Source organism: Neodiprion fabricii, chromosome 6 (genome assembly GCF_021155785.1).
Source record: "Neodiprion fabricii isolate iyNeoFabr1 chromosome 6, iyNeoFabr1.1, whole genome shotgun sequence".
In the NCBI taxonomy this organism is placed as follows: Eukaryota; Metazoa; Arthropoda; class Insecta; order Hymenoptera; family Diprionidae; genus Neodiprion; species Neodiprion fabricii.
Genome location: NC_060244.1, coordinates 29,197,442 through 29,219,626, shown reverse-complemented (window position 1 = coordinate 29,219,626; position 22,185 = coordinate 29,197,442). Strand labels below are relative to the sequence as shown.

At 44.9% G+C, this 22,185-nt stretch overlaps 1 protein-coding gene and 1 long non-coding RNA gene across 4 annotated transcripts in view; one reads left to right on the top strand and one right to left on the bottom strand.

The window, feature by feature from the left end:
- LOC124185620 (leishmanolysin-like peptidase) overlaps positions 1-22,185 on the bottom strand; it is a 202,398-nt gene that overhangs the window by 63,591 nt on the left and 116,622 nt on the right. The window lies entirely within an intron of this gene.
- The window catches only part of LOC124185627, a 170,537-nt gene that overhangs the window by 55,253 nt on the left and 93,099 nt on the right, over positions 1-22,185 (top strand). The window contains exon 3 of one of the 2 annotated variants that reach the window (XR_006871425.1): positions 6,585-6,833. The exons of the other annotated variant lie outside the window; for it this stretch is intronic. This is a non-coding gene — a long non-coding RNA (uncharacterized LOC124185627). Of the gene's footprint in view, positions 1-6,584; positions 6,834-22,185 lie in introns of those variants that run through there. 2 annotated transcript variants of the gene reach the window in all.

Here is a 22,185-nt window from a genome sequence, read left to right as displayed (position 1 = left end):
CGCTGCCAAGTCAGAGTTCGATCCTCACGGACTTCGATATCACGAGGAGAAATTAAACGATATCGAAGCTCTGCTCTTCTATGCGTTTACTAGATGAAACGTTAGTGGAGATCCTCGACGTGTCCTCCGGACAAGAACGATTATTCCCAATTTAGCAGTTTTTTCACCGACTCGTGAATCGCGTAGACAAGCGAACTCAGCCTATAATGACAAATCCGCGTGTATTCCGCTGTCCGCATCTGTTTCGCCCTGGCGTTGGCGCTCTCTTGAATCCTCTCTCCACCTCTCCCAATCTCCCTTGAGTGAGCCCTACCTTCGGGCTCAAAGGATTAATACTTCTCAGAGAGAAAATTATTACTGCAGAAACGACGCCGCCAGGAGCGAGAGCGAAATTATTTCAGCTCAGCCCGACGTAGTGCGACCCTCCTCAACTCCTCGAGCCAAATTTTGACACAGCTTTCAACCCAGGCCACGGCTACATGAGCGAGTTTTAGAATTTATACCAAAACCCATGCTGCAGAGTGGTCCCAGGGCTTTTGATTACACACGAAATACGAAACCGGGGGAACGATTTTCGCTCACGGAAGCAATACTGTGCGCGATGTTATATGCAGGGTAGACGTCGGGTGCGTGGTTCCCAATTATTGGCCGGTCGAGATGAAGTTTCAGCAATTTCATGCTGCGACGAGCGAGAGAAGTAAGGGTTCCTAGCTGACCCGGTCCGCGGAGCTTCTGACCAATTGCCGCAAATTCACGAACACGATGAACGCATATAGGTAATAAATGTATCCCCGTGTCGCTTGATCTTTTTGGCCAAAGTGGGGTGAGATAAATCACGATTCGATTCATTGGCGTGGAAAAACGAGCATCGAATAAAAGAAACTAAACAATAGGACGCTGTTGCGGTGGCGGGCGGCCAGAGCTGTTCATCATTCCCTGGTATCGAGGATCCTGGACGTATGTGAACGAAGATCGATAACCTTGTTGGAGGCAGAGAAATAACGGCGAGAAAAATATTGTCGCGAGTAGATTAAATGGGTCGCGATACTGGTTACGCGTCACGAGCCGATGATGCCGTCCTTCACGGATCTGTACCAACACTTGCATACTTACTTCGCAATCCGGTGTAATAACGTTCATTGTTCTTATACTTGGCGGGATAATTTGTAGGTTCGTTGTGCATTTTCACGTCACGTTGCGAATTACTCTGGTGCATGGTAAAAGAAAACGGACGGAAAGACGCGAGACCGCGGTCCGACTGCAGCCTTGTAACACTTAGGAAAAGGTGGGCAGAATCGAATGTCCTCCGCTTATACGCTGTAGAAAAGAAGAAGACAGAGTAGAAAAACCTTTCACTCGCTGCCTGCTAAGGAGCAGAGCTGATGAACCGATCAACGGTTGATGAACTCCATAGCTTATTTTCCTAACGTCATACATAGATTCCGTCACTGAAAACAAGAGAGACGAAGCAAAATCAAGCATCCAGTTAGAAGTGGTTAAAAATTCCGGATCAAACAGTGAATCCTGCCACGCCTGACTTCGGGTCGAAGCTTGAACTCTTCGTGCACTTGGTATAAGATACCTGGGAATCGGTCGCCCTTTCGATTCGCATCGTGAATTTTCACAACCTCCATGCAGTGCTGCAGCAGTGGGAGGACTTTATCCACGTCTTTAGCTTTACAATTTAAATTCCTACGTCAACAATGCGCTACAAGTGCGAGGTTTCCGAAGTTCGATCATTTAAGGCACACCGTGATAATGGGCGTGATTTTTTCTTCCAAACAGTATTGATGCCCAGCGATATCTCTTTCATCGATAGATACCCATTTTTTCCTCCTATTCATTTCGAGCACGCAAAATTCCGTTGCGATGAACCGAAGTTGACGAAATTTCGACTAAGCGCATACATACACGCATATCGTTCGTCGCGCATGCAACAGGTATCCTCCTCGCGATCCTTCGATAACGGATAAAGTTTTGTTGGCCACCGAACCAGTCGGTGGGCTACGGGATACAGGCGTCGAGAGTGGGCGCGTTCTGCCACTCTGGAGCAACCGAATCGAATAGCAAACGCATTCGAGGAGATCAGAGTGATAATTGGATACAAAGTTGCTCTCGCTGTTATATTCAAGCCGCGTAAATCCTAGGAGTGAAAAGGCATGACTCAGTTTAGCGGAGAGTTTTTTTTTTCCATCTTCAACGGGATCCTTTGTAAACTTGAATTAATCTCGCTAACTCACGCGGGGCTTTTTACTGTGCCAACGTGTTTACGGCATATTTTTTTTTTTTTTTTTAATTCCATTTCAGACAGGTTTTAATGCCGGATAAAAATTGACTTTACATACACTGTGGAAAATACTGTTGGAAAAATTCGTTCGCAGGTTAAATTCTGGGACGATTAAAACATATCGCGAATGTATGCGAAAAGCTGTTCGAATGGATTTCCAAAAATATACTTTTCACACATGACAGAAGGATTATTCTGGGACAATTGTGTCAGCGTATTACAAATTGGATAATCCCCCCCTACCTCCGCAGCGCGAGCTTTCAAGTCGAATATCTCCATCGGGGGAATGTCTGTTCTGACATTTATTACATTTCTGTCTTCCACAGCTAACTCACGTCTCTCGAACCCTCCCCGTTACTACCGCTCCCTCTATCCCTGTACCGCTCTATTTCTCTTTCTCCCTCTTTATCCCGATTTCCCACCGGTATAAAAAAGGACAACCGTGTCTCGCCAGTTCAATCCTGCAAAATCACAGGCTTATACAAACAAGGCGTGTTGCTACATTTTCCCGACGTCAAACCACCGCGGCGTGCGTTAGCTCAAAGACGTCGTTCAAGCTGTAGATAACAGGGGAAGAACAGGGGTTTCGAAAGTGCTTCGCACCGCATGTTTGTGACAACAAGTCAGGTGTAATCGCGCTTAACATTTACGCGTAAGACCCCGCGATGATGTAAGCTCTCTGTTTCGATGTAAACGAGGTCAAAAAAGTCTCTGTCCACCTTCGATATGGTCACTTTGACAATGAGTTCCGGAAGATCGATTTGATCAAGCTTGCGGATACGAGTGTCTCTGGGTTTGTCAGACAGACACATTGTGCAAAAGTAGAGTAGGTAGTGTTGGGCGATGGATATAGAGGATAAGAAGCACTGGCTCGTACCACTTATAATCTATATATATTATGCTAGCGTCAATGGAGTACCTACAATAGAGCTTGTCGAGGTGAAGCTCACCCAGTCCTGCACCATTGTTTCGTCTGGATACACGTAGGGCATCAATGCCATTGCCTTGACGTAGAACGCCGAAGGGGGAAACTCAGCAACGTTCGATATCGCCTTACGCAATTATCAGCATAGACTTTCCGCGTTAAAGGTACGTACCTCGATTCGAGTTCAGAAGCAGAGGTGGAAATACGTTTTGGCATGATAATACCTAATGAAAACATTCCCTCGCGTAATGTACGCCTATTCCATAACGAGAAGCCGTTCTTGTGCGCCCTAATTATGTGGAAACACGCAGACATAAGTCGCTAATTAACAAACCGTGTTGATACACTCCGCATCTGGCTTTGATAATGGAATTCTATCTGGACTCCGAACCTACCGCGCGCTTTGTCAGTACCTATAACATTACGCAAGTCCGGATTTACGTACGAAAATAGTGTGAGAAAATCGCGGTGTTCTATCTAGAGGGAGGGAAAAAAAATAGTCACAAATCAAGCTCGTTAACCTCGTTTTTCCATCATCGTTACCGAATCTTGACGTTCAGTGGGACCTCGCATGCGTATGCGGAGATCGTTGAGGACGATAATGGAACTGCGACGACAATTGATCGTCGGGGAGAAATTCTGTCGAGGAAAGGAAGACGGAAGAGCGGGCAACTTTTGTCAGGATGAATGCCTGAGGTATAAGCCCTGAATGAAGAAGTGACCGCCTCTCTATGCCTGCGCTCTGCTTCCGCTACTGCGGCAAGTGGATGGATACCTACGATACAAAAGAAAAGGCTGAAGGAGGAAAAAAGTAAAATACATTTACCCTACACAGCTCGCAGTTGAGGTGCGGGAGCAACGGCTACCGGTGAACTATTTAATTCTGGAGAGTGCATCATTTGCATCGCGTGGTCGTCGCGATGCTGATGCCGCTGTTGCAGTGTACGGAGGATCAAATGAACGCGGAGCAAACTCGGATGGAAGAATTTTAGACAGCGGGAGTTAAAATGCAGGAGATGGAAAAGCGGCAGAAAAAGACGGAAATGTTCTTTTAAAAGTGTTAACATTAATGACGTTTCGCTTGGAGCAAATTTGCTTCCATAATTTCCAACTTTCATCCTCGGCTTCAATTGCGCGGAACGAGACCACCTCTGCACCTTGCGCATTTCCAGTCGCGGCTTTACTTCACCATACTACGCCTTCGTACGCCGGCCAAACGAAAATCAATTTTACCATCCCGCTGAAGAATCTTCTACCAGCGTCGTCGGTGCAATTTACAGTGACGCGAATTCGCCCGTGACCCGCCAAGCGTGTGGTTTTCGCGGCGTACATACTTTATCGCCAGATTCCTAGAGCTCGGAAGGTTGCTGAATTATGAAAATCCCTTATAAGCTCTGGGTACTAATCGCTCGGCTTTGTGATTTGCTAAACCGCCTAAAGTCAGTTTCTGGGAAATCTGCGGACCGTTTCAGACCCACCACTCAAAACTGCCATCGTCCAGCCAACCGGAGTGGGATTCTCGAGGCTTTGACTACCCATATAACAAGCAATATTACGATTAACCGGTCGACTAGTAATGATGCATAATATACATGCACAAAAAAAGAAAATGCCCAAATTGGCAATGATGCGCATATGCACATTTTTAAATATCTCTGTTATTTCTCGATAGATTTCGACGAAAATTGGTAAACTGTCGTTTTGGGGGTAGCTGAATTCGGATTTGAAAGTAAAATTGCAAAATTCGATATGAAGGATTTAAAATGGTGGCGTCAAATACCGGTAATCACAATAAGGCCACAGGATCTTTGTACCAAAAAGTCAAGAAGTGGAACAAGTCGTTTGAAACTTACTACTCGGGGATTTTTGGGTCCGCTGACGATGCATCCGTTATGAGAATACGAGAATTGCAAAACGGAGGATCCAAAATGGCGGCAGCAATACTCGAAACACCTACAAGTACACCAAATTTCGACTTTGAATCCAACGACAAGATTCACCCTGACTCATCTCTGTTTTTACCCTCAGCAGGTGGTAGATTCAAAAAATAAGTTCTGAAATGAAATCAGGGACCCAAAAAACCCCAGGTACCCATTTTGATCCAATTCGGTCGGTTGTATTGTAAACTACCAGTTTTGGCACGAAAAGTGGAAAAACTCGTGCCAATCAACCGGTTAACGTTTACATAATGAACCGCGTCATGTACTACACTGAAAAAATTTAATGCGGTAGGTGCGGATATGGCGCCGCCTGCAGTAGCGGTTCGTGATAACGGACACGAACAATTTTCTGAAGTGCTTAATCATTCTCAATCAGGTTGGTGCGATGATTCTCATAATCGCTAAAAGCTTTTGTTAAAACGGCCATGCGAGATGGCAAGTCACTCAAACGCTCTTTTGTCTGAAGAATTCGGTATCATTTTTAGGAATGACTGTACACTGGAACCGTTCAACGCAACTGAAATGGTCTGATCATCTCCATCCGCACGACGACGATGACTTGGCGTCGAACTTTGCTATCATACGTGGTTCGGATGTACAATTTCCCGTGCAAATAGAATTTTCAATAACGGCGAGATACTGCTTTGTTAAAATTTCAAAGTTTGAGCGACGCGGTTCACCCCCCGTTTATATCCAGGCTAGACGTACAGCGCACAGTAAGTGTAGAGGTGTACGTGTACCTAGGTATATAATACAGGGGTAAAAAGCGACGGGAGGTAAAGTGGATTGACGTCATTTTTCTGCATCGTCGTACAAGGTGCACTCAGGCCGAGGACGATACTCGTACATAGGCCGCGGAACGGGGCGCGTTTGGCGATTTTAAAATCGTAATTTCCTCTCACAGACCTACAAGGGAGAGTCGGCGTTTCTTCGGCCCCAAGACGATGTGTCATTACTCTAGACTTCGGTAATCCGAACATGCGTCAAACCTCGAGCAAATTCCCACCTATCAAATGCTTGACAACGACCGATTGCACGATCCTGGATATTCCAAAATGAAATTCCTCTTGGAATACGAACATGCCAGCGTACGTGCGCGCTTTGATACGTACACATAATCTAGCCTCTGAACTACGATCGTGAAGGAATGTCGAGCCATTGTACAGCTTATATTGTCCGTCGAGGATATTCCGGGAATAATAAAAGCTGATGACACAATGGAACTCATTCGCCTTATACTTTACCCACTACTTAAGTATCCACGATGAAATTGGTCCCGGTATATTATACATTTTCCCCCTCTCTTTTTCTTTCTGCCGAGAATTCAATCTCACTCCACGCAATCGGGAGAGAAGATTGAACTCGAGTTTTGAATTCGACTTATTACGACACCGGTATTCGTTCAAATTCGACTAAACTTTTCTAATTACAGCACGAACAGAAAGGAGCCCGGTTTAATTGACCAGGTCGACGCACAGCCTCAGATCTGTATATAAATTTCGACGAAAACAATAACGTGAAGCTCAAAAGGAGAAGAACAAACAGGGGATTGTTTTACGACTGAAATGCAAGACTTTAACCAATTAAAAAGGTTCGTTCAATCAATTTTTTCGTAGTATAATTACATTCTCGGAAAAAGTGAACAATTGTTTTTGAAATATGTCATCTGGTAATTGCATTAATAATAAGTTTATAGAGAGTCGTTTATTCCGATGATATATTTTACCCTGTTTTGCTTCTTTTCTTTATCTTTGTTTTTCTTTACCTTTTCTTTTGTAAAGCCGATCGATCAGCGTGCGCATTTACTTCTAACCTATCTATACATGAGATCCGATGGTTGTAGAAAGAAAAAGAGCCACACCGACACCCACCAACATTTTCTATACGACACCAGTAACGTTGCAGATTTTTATAACATAATTGAAGCAATCTGTCATCTGAAAAATGTCCATTACGAAACTGTCACGTATACCGAGCGCAGATCTGTCACTCTGACAGGGAAAAAATGACGATAGTATGAGCACTCCAACACGAATTCCAATGGAGCTTCCTGGTTTCTAAATCCATTTTTTTTTTCTTTTTCTCTTCGGTACGGCAAAAGCAAGCATCTAAAGCTTTTATTCAAGCCCAAAGCAAATGAAAAATATAAGAATTTATATAAAAAACCGTGATATTCCGCCTTCAAGCAATTCGTATAGCTACCGTTGTAAACGTCGTCGTTTTCATCAGAGGAAACCAAAATCCAGTAAGTATAATAACGAGCAATTACAAAGTAGTGAATTTAAGAGTGGAATCAAACAATTTTTTCGTTCAGAAAGTATGAACGTGCCAAGGTCAATTTTCTGTATAGAAATATTTGTTTTTTTTTTAAATTACACTTACAGCATTTTTTAATTCTCCTCGTCAATTACGGGTGCGCGGGTATGAGTTTTAGACTACGCAAGATCCAGGAAAGGAATCGCAAATCCGTTTCCGAAATAATGTCGTCAACTTCCATTCCGTAATAAGGTAGCTGCGAAATTCCCACGGGTGAAAATTATCGTCGATAAAGGGCATGCAGGCTGTGAGTAGGTAGAGCAGCAGGCGCCATCAGACTAGCTGGGGCGAAGTTGGATCGCTTTGTAGCCAGAGACGGGGGCTTGACAAGTTACTGCAATCCTCATTAGTGGTTAATCGGGATGGTTCTAATCCTGGCCCTACGCCAACGGAGCGATTGCGCTCTTCGAACGGACCGAAGCACATTCCCGACTCTCTCTCTCCGTCTCTCCCTCCCTCTCTCTCCCTGTTTATCCGGCCTCTCTCCGTTCTGCGAGATGGATATTTTCGGTAAATTAAATTCAGCCGCATATACATGTACTACATCGGCGGAAATTTATGACAATGATAATCCAATCCGTCGTATAAGCCGCGGACGTCCACGTCGGCACAACAATTGCTCTGCATTTGTATCCGCGGATCATTTCCAGCCCAGTTATCTTTCGTTCCGCTCGCTATGCACTCTATGCATCTTCGGAGAAGCTCTCGACGAGTTATCAATATCCGCTCAGTCTTGGGGCTTAGATAGGTGGCTATACATAACTTTGAGAAACCTGGAGGGAGACGATGCCGAGCTGCTGCAAGCTCGAGAAGCTGATACCGCGGCTCCTTTTCCAGGGGTTCGGTAGCTTATTTAACCAACTTCGAAAGATAATAACCCTTCACCATAAAGCGTACTCGATATACTTAGAAGGTTTAATGTACCGAGCTTAACTAACTTGCCTGAATCGTGCCAGCGTCGTTGTGTTAATGGAGGAGTTATTGATGTCGGATAGTAAGTTTTCCTCCACCAACCTGCAGCTCTGGATTCAGGTTGGGCTTATCAGTCTAGTATTATATCGATACAGGCACAGTCATTTACCCATCGATTGATTGACCGGAATGAAATCACGAACCGTACAACAGAGAGACGGGTGAATAGTATAACGGAAACACGCATTAACGGCTTTCTACGCCAGAAAATTGATGGTGGTCACAAGTGTCGAATACGTGTTCATTCGTTCGTTCGTTCGTTCGTTAGGTCGAAGATCAACGAAATCAAGGGGCTGCAATATCGACAGTATTCTATCCACGTCCCGACATTTTTCTCGTTTGAGTCGCGGCGCCGCCCCCGACGCGGAGCTGATCCCTTGGGATAATTAAGATTCATTGCGGGTAGGGAGGAGGGAAGGAAGACGGAAGGTTGGAGGTGGAACGAGAAAGGAAACGCCGGGAGTCGGAGGAGGGTTTTAATCAGACGACGACGACGACGACGACGAGGAGACCCGAGCCACCCCAGCGTCGCGGTTGCTGCAAGTCCATCGATGAAATATCCGACGATTCTCGAAGCCAGCTCTAGTTTTCCACTTCCCTCTCGTCTTTTCATACCCGAGAGCCGACAATTTTCCGATCCTTGTCTCGATCCCGAGACGACGGACTACGTGTACAGCCGCTTGTTAACCGATCGGAGAAATTCATTTGAATTACGTGTCAAGCGGTCCGAATTCACGAGAGGTAAGGAAAGGGTTTGCGAGGCAGAGTCGAGGGAAGATTGAAAAGCTGTTGAAGGAAATCTCGCGTTCTCTCTCCACTCTGCCGCGTTGTAACGTTTGGAGGAGTGGTATAACAGAGCTCGACCAAGCCCGTTCTCCTCTCGTTTCTTCTCCTTGTTTCTCTCCTCCTCCGGCAGCCCCTCTAATTTGCCCAACGACAAGGCATCAGCCCTTATTGCCAGGCGTGTAGAAAGAGGATGAACACAGCGACGGAGGAAGGGAGGTGGGTGAAGAAGGAAAAACGAACAGATAGAGAAAAAAAGAAGGTTTTTACACGACTGCGAGGAAAGGCGTTCACTGTAAATCGCGTTCATATTTTACGGGATGGATCGTAAACAGAACCGGAGGCCAAATGCGGCTGGCTTCGTCCACGCGTTATCGCTCAACCAGCCCTCGTACCCTTTTTACCTGCCGTTATTGCGTAGGTTACACGACGAGTTTGTTACGTAGACACAGCCGCGAGCGCCACGTCGTTCGGAATAGCAAACGCCGAAGTGATAAAACATCGAGGATACCCTGCGTCGCGTGTTCGCCGGCGATGCAGCACCCTTAGTCACCGGAGCGATCCCCGTTTCCTTGAGTAATACTTAAGAACACTAATTTTGTCGCGGGTGTCAATATTCTCGGGCAGGTAACCGAATGCGGTAAAACAGAGCGAAGAGAAGAAAAACAAGGAAGAAGAATCCGGGATTATCAAGAGTGTAGCTGTACACGGAAAGTTCTTACTAATTTCGCAATCCCCCCGTGGAACCGACAGCGTCGAGACGCCTTGAGAAGGGTTGTTTTCGTTTGGTATCCTGCTCCGCTTTTACACTCCTGGTCTCATCCCCACTACCAAAAACTGTTCTCGGCTTCTGGCATCTCACCCCCCGTTCTTGTTATCCTAACAACGGTTTGAATTCCTCGTCGTACTCGGGAGCGCTAGGTTGTCGTAACCTTTCGAGACGTCTTCGCTCGTCCGTCTCGCGTCACAACTCTGTATCTTGGAATAAGGTAATAAGGTAACACCTCTCGGGCTTCCAGTTATGTTACATGATTCGAATTCGATCGTGGCTCCAGGGTCCGTTGAATAATCTTTGTACAATATGGACAGAATTCAAGCGGTTTGATAAAAGTTATGCGTCACTCGAGCACCCTCAAGTTCGCAATTAAAATCCCCTAAAAGCTTTCTCGGATACCGGCGTGGATGAAGATTTAAATATACCTACCTGACTTTGCTTTACCACCATCCAGCTGCGAGCTAGCCACCATGCATAACGTCTGACCCAAGAGGATTCGTACCGCTTCTTATTTAATTCGCCCTCGTCGCTGCTGAAGGCATTATTCAACCACCTAGCTCCGTCGCTTCCGCGTGATCTATCGATCGTTCCCTCTCCCGCTACTTTTTCTTCAAATTTTCGGTTAAACAAATAGCAATTGAAAGAGGGAATCACTCGAGCGATTGTACGATAGTTAGGTACATCATTCCTGGCTGATGGAGAATCAAATATTGGAAACTTGAGAGTGGACGTAATTCCCGATAGTGCAGCTGCCACGGAGGGAAAAGGTGGAGAGACGGCGAGGAAAGATCGCTAGGGACTGTCGACTGTAATAAATCGTACGATTCACGACTGCGGGAAGGGCGAAAAAAAAAAGAAAGAAAAGAGAAGAAGAAGGGGAGTTGAAAAAAAGATAAATAAAAGAAAGGATATCCGCTCCGCGTCTTGAATGTGAAAGAAGATTCGCCGATCCCATCCGTCGACCGATGGTATAAGAATATCAGCGAGATTGCCCCATCCGTCGTACTGCACCACGGCAAAAATCATTTTCCCATTCCATGCGGCATATTCACATACCCGCGACACGGGTATGCGTACAAAGAGATCTTTCGCGAAGTATCGATATACTTAGTATCGCGGATAAAAAGCCTGAAATCAAACTCTAGGACGCAGGCAATTAAAACCTTTTGGTACCAATTTATAAGATCAGGCAGGAAGGCGGAGTCGCTGCGAGGGGAAATTTACGTCAGGGATTCTGGACGCCGGGTCAGAAACTTCTCGGTCAAAAAGTAGTAAGCGGTTTTGTCCCGAAAGAATGAAGAGTTCCCGGTGGCTTAGAGGCTTAAGCGAACTTTCGCGGACACGCGGATGGTCCCGGAAAGTTGGACAAAGAGGTCAGACGTTATTGGCTGTCAGCCGCTACACCCGCGAAACTCCAAAGCGAAGTTCAAAGTCCTTCTGACAGTCCACAGTCGGAGGGATTTCATTCGATTACACGATTCGCTAGGCCCGTTTCAAAGTTAAAACGATCCTTCATTCGGCCTTAGACGCAGATAGTTGTACGTACATCCATTTACCAGGCTATCCTCACGCGGTGATAATTGGACGTGACTGGACATGACTCGTTTTGATATCCGGTAAGTACCTACTCGACAGAATTCGTTCAATTATAATTAAACGGTTTCAAAGAGGCCGAAGACGCCGAATGTCGTTCAGGTTACAATTTTTGTTCGGGCCCAATTGCGTCTTGGACGGCCCCATGGCTTTAGGTTTCGACGTCCAGAGTGACAAAGGTACGGCGAGTGACTTGAGGAAGAGCCTTGAATCATGGATCGTCGCTTTACGATATGCAGAGAAATTAAACTCTGCAATCCTCGCTAAGCTATTTGAGGCAACACCGTCAACGATAAATCGAAAACTGACGACTTTTCACGTGACAGGAGTCGGGTGTTTCTGCCGCAGAAACAGGTGAACTAATTGAGAGTAGAAACTACCTTCACTCCTGCCTCATTCTATATGTAAGCAGAACCTGTATGCCACATGTTGAAAAAAATCTAGAATCAGGTAAATACAAATTATCCACAGTAAACGCATCACGAATTCCATATTTCATACACTTTCCATTCAATTTCCGACTGAATTCAACAAAATATCGGTAAATTAGAAAAACTAATGAGTATACAATGTGGTCTCAAGTTCATTTAAACAAACCAGTTTGCGCACCTCACGTATATACGAGTATATTTACATGCAGAACATTCCATCTCAACACTTTCCAATTCTCAATCATTTTACGCTAATTTTATCCATATACCTAATGGAACGCGTCACATTATATTGTCAGCGTGATGTTTTCACCCCAAGTATTATCCGAATGGTAAAATTCGTATTTAGTTATGATTGAGGAAAGCTACGAAAGCGGGGCTCGATTTTTGACCAACCTTGAACGCTAGTATAAAAAGGGGACAAATTCAGAGGATAGTGGCCGAGGCTTTACTCACTTACCGAAAGGGCAAGAGGGTTTCATTGACGTCGATTTCCACGCTGCCATCCCGATGTTCGAAACTCTCGGCGGCGCCTACTAATTTCCCTAAATGGCATGGAAAATGGCCCGGGATCATAGCTAGATGGCGCGAGCAAAGTGGAGTGAATGGTAATTCGGCAGGACAGTTGGACGAGGATTCGATATCGTTCGGGGGACAGTGTCTCGGCTGCTTTGACTGGTGAGGGTATCATGCGGCCCAAGCATTAACATAATACGAAAAAGTTCTCCGACTATTACTTCCCCTGTCACAGAGACTCGCTGCGTTCACTCCGCCGTTTAACCTAATACCGACAGAAAATCGACCAAACAGATACAGACATTGACCCTTCGTTCTCAGGCGAAGACTTTAACGCGATAAATGAAGCCCAGCGTCCGTAATATTCGTATCCAGGCAATGATCGGTGAATAAAATTAACCAAGGAATACTACATTTTTGGAGATTCTATGATGTAATTCCGAAATTTAACCCACGCCGGTCGTTAAACTGAACTTCCAGTCGAGTGCTGGATAAATTATTGATCGAAGACAGAAGTTCTTGGCGACGACGTGGCGTGAGTTGAAAATAATTTGCCAGTACTACCTGGTCAAATAGTAGCTCTGTAGATACAGAGAAACGGTATACGCTTTGATGTTGTGAATTTCACCATTTGTCACGAACCTAGGTTTGTATAACGGTGATCACTACTCAAAGTTTCGGAAATTAATAGCGTCTTGGCTTCCTTGTTGAATGGAAAACACGCGATGACTTTATGATCCATAATTGTAGAGGTGTGGTTACAGAGCTTTTGAAGTGAAAGCGGTAGGCTGTCGGATAATTGATGTCGTCGAGGTCTCGAACTTGTCCGAAAATTGGTTGTTCGGTAGGCGAACAAAACGTGGACCATTTGCTCTCGGACTACGTTGTTACGTACGTCGAGTTTCCGCGAGTCGGTGACGGGGTGATCACGGAAAACAGTTCTATAGCTGCCACGAATTGCAGGTCGGTGAATGGGAAAATAAAACTGCCGCAATCAGCGAATTCAATTCCGAGGATTTGCTGAGTTATTTTTTTTTTTCTCTCTCTCCTCTCTCTTTTAGGTTCCGGGTACAACAAAACGTAGAAAAAGCATTCCGAATCCCAATTAGTAATTTTCCGATCGCAATCAGCGCCTGGTCGGCGGATAATTGGTGACTTGTAATTACTGAAATCAGGGTGCGTGCCAGAGCCACGTCGCTGACGCTGCTCGCCACTCGAGGCTTTCGAAAGCTTGGAATCCTCGGAGATAAAGGGCGACAGTGTTTCACCTAACCCCGCGATTCTTGCTGCTGTAGGGAAAAGCTCGTTCATCACTCTGTTTATCAACGCGTCAAACGAACACTTTGTTGTAACGTCCTGAGCTCTTGGAAATTACTAAACGTCGTTAGGAGAGCCTCTGAGATGTTACGAAACTCCCTGCAAAAGTGAATCGCGTTATTTTATACGTACGTCTGTATCTATCATTATACATACGCAGACGGTACGCAGGCCTCCGGTAAAACCGAATACAGCTTTCAAAGCGTGAATTAACGAGAAACTTATATATATATATCACTCAAACTTACACACAAACACATTTTGCCGCACCCACCATCTTTTGCTTTGCTCAACTCTCAAGTTCTCACAAACTTCCAACAACTTCCAACCGACTCGTATCGACTTTCCCCGCCCGTTTGTTGTATGCATAAGATTATACTCTAATGTTTGTCACCACAATTTTCGGTCTTCCTCGACGGTTCCAAGTCGACGACACCGTGAGTCAGTTCAAAAACCCATGAAAAAAGAAAGCAAAAATAATCACCTAACGTCACTTACTTTTTGTAAATACACGTTCTACGATCTTTGGTAAAATTTTTGCAGGAAAATGAAAGAGCAGACGTTACAGGAAACACCAAACGACAGCCGTTCTAATATTGAATCCAAACTCATAAAAGTAACGCAGAAAAGTAACGATACTTGCTCGGTCACGTGGCTCTTCGAACTAGCAAAGTTTCCGAATGTCTATAAATTGATCAAGTGATCTTCTTGTGCGGAAACCACTATTTCCGGTAATTATTCCAGGAACTTACAGGGATTCGCAGAGCGTAGTGGCACGAGTATAGCGACGAGTACGGAAATCTAAACGTCGCATCTTAAAATACCTCGTTTACCCCAGGAAATAACTTCACTGAACTTTCGCACCAAAATCCGCACACAAACTCATGCACGGCATTGCCGTCAACCGGGTGCGGTTTTCACCACCAAGCCAAGACGAAATTTGATTTGAAGGATTTTAATTTTACGCACAGACTTGAAGTGGCCGGTCGAAAACCGTGGTAATGATTTTCTCGGAGTTGACAAAACGCTGACGAATTTCATCGCTTCGAATATGACGAAGAGAAGAGACAATGGGTTAGCAGGGGCCTGAAATTAGTCGGGTTCCACGTCCGATTTTCAACGACGAATTGATGCCTGCCCAAACTGTTCCCAATTCAATCGCAGCCTACCACCAGGTCCCCCCTGATCCTCTATTAATTATAGTATATTCAGACCTAAAGCTCACGGCTCGACCTTATACGAGACTGCTCGACTGGCTGACTCGGGCTCAGAGCCGGCTTTGCATTAGGCCCAGCTTCAACGCCAAAGCCATGTCAAAGAGAGAGTTGCCCCTTTCTCGTCGGAATAATCACAATTATAATTAATCAAGGATACCGAATTAAGACGGTGCCCGAGACAAGATCAGTCGAGGTACAAATGTGTGCCTTCTCTGATCCTTCGACAAGTCTCCTGAGTTGGTCAAAAGCTCCTGCGGGTATGAAACGTATAATGAGGAAAATAATTATCATTTTCATATCAGGTACGTAAATGTTAGTACACGCGACAGGATATTAGGTACAATGTATAATATAAGAGAATGGGACGTTATGAAACGGTGAAGAAATGAGAAAATAATGGAAGAGAGCCGGATAAAAGGTTCGTGAATTTTCGAACGAGGGGAAGAGATTTTTTTTCTTTCTTCTCAATACCCTCATACTTTATATGCTCGGGGGTTCCCAGAAACTAAGCCACCATTAAAACATTAAGCATTCTTACCCCTCGTCGGCTCGCGCCTTTTTCCCCTCAAGTTTTTTTTTTTCATTTTCCTCTCATTAGGGAAAAGGGCGAGTGCAGGCGTTGGATTCGCTAACGCGCTCTACAAGGTATAATATAAATGGCCTGCCTAAATAATCATCGTTATTTTTCTCCTTTTTTTTATATGATCTAATGAATAAAGTTCCTCCCACTCCCCCATCCCCCTCTCTCTCTCTCTTCCTATCTCTTTCGCTCTTTTTTTAAACCCCGATTGTTAATTTTTCCATCGATTCATCAGTTTCTCCACCCTCTGAGACGCAGTTCGCTTCGAGGCATGTATATTCATCGAATTTGTTGCAAGTTGAATTATTTTAATCATGATAGTATAGTACCTAACAATGACAAAAATAATACAGCGAACGAAGCTTTTGCGAGGAGCGAAATTTTACGTAAAATCTAAACGACGCTCTCGGGTATTGCAGCGTTGCTCGCGAGCGGTAAAACCGTCGTCTAGCGCTTTTTCCCGCGATTTTACAGTTTTAAGCCCGTTAACGAATCCCGGCTCTCCTCCGCTCCTCTTCGCTTCCTCTACATTCGGAACAAACGGATACCAGGCCGACGGTATCCCCTGTGACGTATTTCCACGAATCCTCGCGCTAATTGTCCGGGTGCGTCAGACGGATTTCGGCATTTACTTCCAGCCTTTTCTTTTCCCTCCCCCGTTTCCCGTCACTCATTCCTCTCTGTCAGTTTTACCTCCTTCTCCCTCTCTCTCTCTCTCGCTCTCTCTTTAATTTGCGCAGCATCCATCTCCCTGTTCCCGTCACTCCTGCACTTGACGGTTGAAAAACAACAAAAGTTGCGCAGGGCGACGACCGGATTGACGAAGACGGTAACGAGTTGTTGAACCCCAAATTTTTTTTTCATCCCTTAGGCGTTTATTCAGCGAATAATTTGGTGGAAAAGAATAAAAGAGTACCAGAGAAGTATGAAAGAAAAGAAAATAAACCGGGGTGCTTAAAAAATCCGTAATAATTGTCGATGACGAGTTATATTTTTGCTACTCTCCAACTCCGTATTACCCGTTCAAGTGAACAAATTATCTGCGATTCGATAATCCCTGCTGATTGTTTCGGTCGAAAGTCATTCGTGTATGTAAAAGCGAATGGTGCTCATCCATTTGCTTCTATAATGTTTCGAGTAGAACGGAAACGTGAAAGCTTCGCAATATCCCGCAACGCGGCTGATTGGTCGATACTTACGCACGCTGAGTGCGTTGTAAAAGTTGATCAACCAGGCATGGACGACGACGCGTTAAGGGAAATATTCGACAAACACCGAGCACCGGCCGCTTGTGTAATAACGATAATTCATTCACGCGCGTGTGCGTTGGCGAAACCCTTTGTTAAATCGACCCAGCCCGTGTTTGAATAAGAAAAAGAAAACACGTTCAGTTTGTACGCCCTTTGCCGGAATAAAATTACACATCGAGGGATGTTGGGATAGGTACTTTTATATTTCATTAATAACACCTTGTTTCCGCATTTCAACGTTTCTGTGTATATTAAACGTGAAATTGATGTTTTTATATCCGAATACTGGAATTGTTTATTGCGTTATATTTCTCTTCACTTTTTCACCCTCGTTTCCCGTGTTCTTTACATATATTTACACGAAAGCGATGTTGGCGTACCGAATGAAAAAATCCTTTTCAATAATATACTGTGAATAATTATCGATTTAGATGAGTTTTTATTGTCTTCTTTTTGTATCTTCTTCTTTCTTTCTCGCCTTCTATAATTTTTCAAACAGACGCGCGTTCAGCGCCCGGCGGTGAAACTGCAACATTGTGGGATTGCGGCGCTGCACCGCCACGTGAGATGCAGTAAAAGTCAAGTTGAATGGTACGAGGCATGCCTGTATCTTGAAACGACGAGGTGCTGTGTTCGCGCTATTTCTCAGGTTGGTATAATAAAGAAGATTTCACCGTCAGCTGCGGCTTCCTTAGCTCGCGTGCCGTACGTTTTACTCGCGTGGATTTCAGCAACGAGAAGGGGAAAAAAAAGAAAAACTAGCGGCGCCGCCTCAACACACATGCGCGAATTTTCCGCAACTCCATAAAGGAATATTCGCTGATTCGAGCTGCGGTAAAAATTTACGTTTATCCAAGGTAGACGTGCCGACGTGTAAATGGGATTCGGAATTTCGAGTCCTCCGAAAGAAACTCACTTGTCACTTTGCCAAATACTCGGTAGGTCAGGTCAGCGTTTCGGTCCGAACAAAACACGTTTCGATTGATTCGGTACACAAAAAGACTGTATATTCTCTTCTTCTCTCTTATGATCCTGCGACCACAAAACACCGTGTGCTCAAATATACTCCCGCGTGATTTTACTTTACACCCAATTTTTGCGAGGCAAACTTTTCGGCAAACGCGAGCCGACGTTTCACGTCACGCTTCATTGCTTCTCGGCTTCTCTCGTGTCTGTCGGTGCGAGAAATTTTTCAATAATGGCCACACCGTGCTCCGTTCAAAATTGATAGGATTTACTTTTCACGTTATAGTTTATAACCCTCCCGCGCAACCTTCGTTCGTCGGTTCGAGGTTCGTTATAGCCGGTGAGTGGTTTTCTGTTTTAAAAGAAAATTTTAAAAAGAGTATAAAACTCTCGCTGCGGAGGTATTCAATAACTACTTTTTCCCTTTTTAAATATTACCCGTACATACATCTTTTTTCTCCATCTTCCTCGATTATTGATGGATGAATTTTTCCTCCGCTTTGACGTTTTTATCGCCGAAGACTGCATCGATCCTCTTACTCGTATCTGCCGCCCTACCTCTTCTCTCCAACTCTCTCTACCTCGAATGTTTCACGCGTTTCGCTACACCGTTTTGCCCGTGGATGACGCGCGTATATTCTGTCCGTAAAAATGCTCGCTGGAAAGATGAAACATTTTTGATGTCGGTACGGTAGCAAAAAAAAAAAAAAATAAATAAACTACATCAATTCCTCCAAGAGACGCGTTCGTGAAATTCTTGCCACAGCACTCGCGTTTTTCCAACTCGAGACGTGTAACTCGGAACGAACAAAGTCCGTCATTTTTACCCTGGAGAAATCAGCTCAAGTTCCGAAGTAATTCCTCGCTTCCGTTATTCCATCGTTCGTCAGTGGATCACGGATCATCGTTCGATGAGATTCAACAGGCGAGAGACGAAAGGTTCGGCGGTCGGTCGGTATCGGCAATGGTCCGATGAAACGGGATAGGTAACGAATCAAGTTAACGCCGACAATCAGGCTGACGAGTAGTTGGCGCCTGGGGCGGGACGCCGCATCCCCGATGTGATGCAGGCGTCGTGTCATATTAAACTGGTGAAATTAATGCCTCTCCCGAGGGTGGAACAAACACCGCCGCGCTCCGGCTCCGTTCGCCGGAATATGCCGTCCGTCGATAATCGAGTCTCGCGGTCAACGTTCAATGGCATAAAAATGATCGAGCGCTTCGGCGCACCTTCCGTTTCCAGGCACAGCAGCATCCGAGGAGCGCCTTTGGCGATTGACCGACGACAACCTCGAGAGACGTTGGTTCTTCCGTCGAACGAAGAGCGAAGTGTGTCTTGACTCGCAAGGCCCCATTTTTCCATTTCTCTGCTGTCGGCGCTGCTGCGACCGCTGCACTCTCGGTCCGTGTTGAAATTCCCATGCAGGCAGAAAGGAGGAAGCAAACCCGAAGAGAAGGTTGAAGTGGGTACGTACGTACGTACGTTTCGGAATGGAGTCGTGAGTGAAGTTAAATTGACATTTGTGTCACGTCGTTCCCCGCCCGATTTACTCCCCTTTCACACAACGCGCGTAACCTAGGTACACGTATGCATACCACTTCGCTAAGTAAGTACATGTGTGTATGCGTGCATGGGGCGAGTTTGCGGCGTCGTTCGATTCATCGTTTCGAAGCTTGTCGTTCATACTTTCAAGTTTCACCTCAGTAGCAGCTAATCCGGCACCGTAAGCTGCATCAACCTGGCAAAGTAACGTTCATCGTTTAAGTATGAAAAATATTCATTCCGCTTGTACAAGGTTTCGCCCAGGTTAATATTTTTCTTCGATTAGTCGACCGACTGACGCCTGGTGCAAATATTGGTTCAAATTATCATCCAGGAATTGCACATTTCGAACTGAGATGAAGCGATGAATTGAGGAGATAATGACTAAAAAATTAAGTCTGTTTCGTTCTTGCAAATGGCGGTCACTGGAAAAGTATATTTCCATTCCTGTTCGTACGAGTGTTGTTTTTGTTTCTCAAGTTCCTCGTTTTTTTTCCGGATTCTTATTGCTCATCTGACTTGTTTTTTTTTTTTGTTTTTTTTTCTTCTTTCTTTCTTTTTTGTAACCAGAATATACTCGTATACATATATGAAATAAAAGTTGGAACGTTTGCTGGTGCTGCTTTCAACGAGCAACGTTTCGCGTGCGTGTCGTCTCCCTGGAGGAATGGGACCTCCTCAACTTTGCTAAAGTAACTCGAGGTCTGACGGAAAAAGGAAAAAGGGGTCCGGAGAAGGGAGCCGGTTGGAATTTCATTTTGTCTACTCTCTCTCTCTACTTATTTTACCCGAGTAGCAGTGGCAGTAACAGTAGCGGTAGCAGTAGCAGAAGAAGCAGAGGATGAAGAAGAAGAAGAAGAAGAAGAAGAAGAAGAAGAAGCAGCGAGTGAAGCCGAAGTGGTGAAAGCGCGGTATTATTTCTCGGAGCCGCTGGATTGAGCAAGTTGTCGCACCCTGTTGACTGAGGTGAAGAAGGAAGTGAGGAGTCGAGTGGTACGAATTTATCTCTCGCAGCACACCTAATTCCCCTCTCCACGTAGGTTATAACGCCTGTATACTCGTGGGGCGCAAAATTCTTTGAGAGGAATAATATATTCCCGGCCTGCCGGTGTGCAAATCTTTCCCCTTTCCGGGTGGTTCAAATCCACAACCGACAGCACAGGAAAACCGAGAATACCTGATTTACCCCGAACTTCACGGCTCAAAGGGCATTGCTCATGGTTATTCGCGGATTACCGAGAAGAGAGCTGAGTGACGTGGAAGACAGCAGGGCGGGATTTGTTTGAAGCGAAGATAAGCAACCGCAAAGGTTTCCCCGTTGAGGAATAGAAAATTTGCAGAGGAGGAGGGAGGGAAAAATACTTCAACCGCGGTGATCGAGGGTTCGATAATACCCTTTCGGCAAATCCTGATACAAGGGTTGCAGAAATGCGGGGAAATTATTATTGCCGAGGGATGCTAATTCAAAAACCGCGTTACAGAACGATAACATTGCAGGGCCACCTCATGCAGGGAGGAAGATTGGCGGGAATACGCAGCGGTATTATATTTGAACAATAGACTGGGCACCGAGAAACGAGGATAATCAACGAGCGAGGGGTCGTGTAATCTGGATAAATTGGTCCATACAGACACAATATTGTCCTGCTGAAGAGAAACTTTGCGTCACAAAGCGAGTGTTGGCACCACACGCGACGCATCAAGTGTGTAACGCTGTAAAAATTATCAACGCGACCCCTCGACCGTTTCACGTCTGTGTTTATTTTTAAGCAACAAGGAGAGTGCATCTACGTCAGCTTTTACCCATCGCCGTTAATGTTACACACTGTAATATAATATTTTCGAATGCATCTTGCGGCGAAACTATTAGACACAGGAATATCGTGTTCTCGCGAAATTTTCAGACTTTTAGTCAACGTTCGCATCACAAGTGTTTGATCATCCGTTTCCCATCTCATTGGCTTACAAATATCGTTACATCTCCAGAGCCGTTGGTCTGGTTTTAACGAAATATAGCCTAAAACATCCCCAGACGTAGCAGCTATCCACGTAAGAAAAGAATTAAAAAAGAATAAGTTTGGTAGTCCTGGAGTTACAGGCGGGCGGGACAGGGAAACGTTGAGTTTCATGTATTATGTTGCGACGAGAAGAGAAGTGAAAAGAAGAGATATACTTATACATATATTTAGTCTGTTACACCGTACATGAAAAGGTTTTTCATTTTATCTTTCAAGCGCATCAATTTTTTTCACACACGTATCCCGCGCGTGTTTTATTTATGCCCAGCGAAATTGGGACAAAACTGAACGAACATCCGCCACCGCAGCGCCAGGGTGTCGGGAAATGTTAACTCCCGCTAAATTTTTACTCGCCTGAATTTTCCTTTTTTTTTTTTTTTTCTTTTTCCTGGGATACTTTGCCTCCGCCGCAGCGACGGAACGGTGCAATATATAATACGTGTTAACGTACACACGCCTAAAACGAACCGTTTGATTTACATCGTTGTAAATCAGAACCGCATGTTGACAGCTATAACTTTAGGTGCAGAGGGAAATAATTGTTCTCGGCTCAACGAGGTCACATTTATTTTCAGTATTTTATACCCCTTTTAACCTGTACTACAAAATTGTGGCAAAGAGAGACAGGAAAATTTAAAACAGTCCGAACAAATGCGGGGAGTTTAATTGCCGAATTCCGAATCGGGCCATCGAACCGTACTAACGATAAGAGATTGGATTTTATTCGTTGGAGTTATAATGAAAACTGGTACGCAA